Consider the following 1,174-nt stretch of genomic DNA (forward strand, 5'->3'; position numbering starts at 1 on the left):
ACAAATTATTTAAACGCAAAGGAACCTGACACACCAATGCAACTCCAGACGCTGTAAATTCGCACGCACCTCGGGATCAGTCACTCACACGAGACCACGGGAGTTTGGTGCTTTTCTTCACCAAGGTTGGGGTTGTTGGGGTGGGTTGGTTTGGTTTTTTTTTTGTTTCTTTTTGTTTTTTAAAAACTGTGCTTGTTCATTAGGCAAATAGTAATACTTTCGCATAGGCTTTAAGAAAACACGCGGCTCGGAGGCGCTCCTCCTTCCCTTCCCACATGGACAAGGTCCCAGTTGCCCTATTTCTCCCCCTGCTTCACCCCCAGCTCCCGCCTGGACGGACCAGCCCAGCTTACAGTGTATTTTTTATTATTAACAATATCAGTGTAATTTTTAATGCTGCTTCAATCTGCTGCTGCTGGAGCAAGCCCCGTAGGTATGGATGGACCACTCCTTGACCCAAGGTGTCCACAGCCCTTTGGTCAGGGTTGGAACCACTGCATTCCCCAAAAAGCCATCTGGGGTGGCAAATACATCATGGAAACACAGAATGGTTTGGGCTGGAAGGGACCTTTAGAGGTCATCCAGTCCAATCCCCTGCCATAGGCTTGGACATCTTCAACTGGATCAGGTTGCTCAGAGCCCCATCCAATCTGATCTTGAATAGCCCCACGGATAGGGCATCTATCACCTCTCTGGGCAACCTGTGCCAGGGTCTCACCACCCTCTGTGTAAAAAATGACTTATATCACCCTTATACGCCACCACGTGTCCCCCTGCACTCCTTCATACCTGCATCCTTTTGCCCCATGGGGCTCCCCTATTTCACCAGCTAAGAGGAAAAATTAAATCTCTGAGGTGCCTCTGAGGTTGGTGTTTTCCAATTCCAGCACATGGGAATCCCACGATCTCTCAGATGGTAATTTATTATTGTTTCTTCTGGGAGAGCATCGCTTGGGAAATCATCCCTACCACATCAGCATTTTCAATGTATAATGTCCCCAACTAATTCGCCTTGCTCCTCCACATCTTTTGCTCCCCTATTATGCAAAAAAAAAATAAATAAAAAAAATAAAAAAGAAAAAGAAAAATAAGGGGTTTGGTTGTGAATGCTGGTTCTCTGGAGGGTTTTCAGCTTGGTCCCTGTGGTTGGTGTGCTGAGGTCTTTATTTCAGCA

The sequence above is a fragment of the Mesitornis unicolor genome, unplaced genomic scaffold, assembly GCF_000695765.1.
Source record: "Mesitornis unicolor isolate BGI_N332 unplaced genomic scaffold, ASM69576v1 scaffold10166, whole genome shotgun sequence".
Taxonomy (NCBI): domain Eukaryota; kingdom Metazoa; phylum Chordata; class Aves; order Mesitornithiformes; family Mesitornithidae; genus Mesitornis; species Mesitornis unicolor.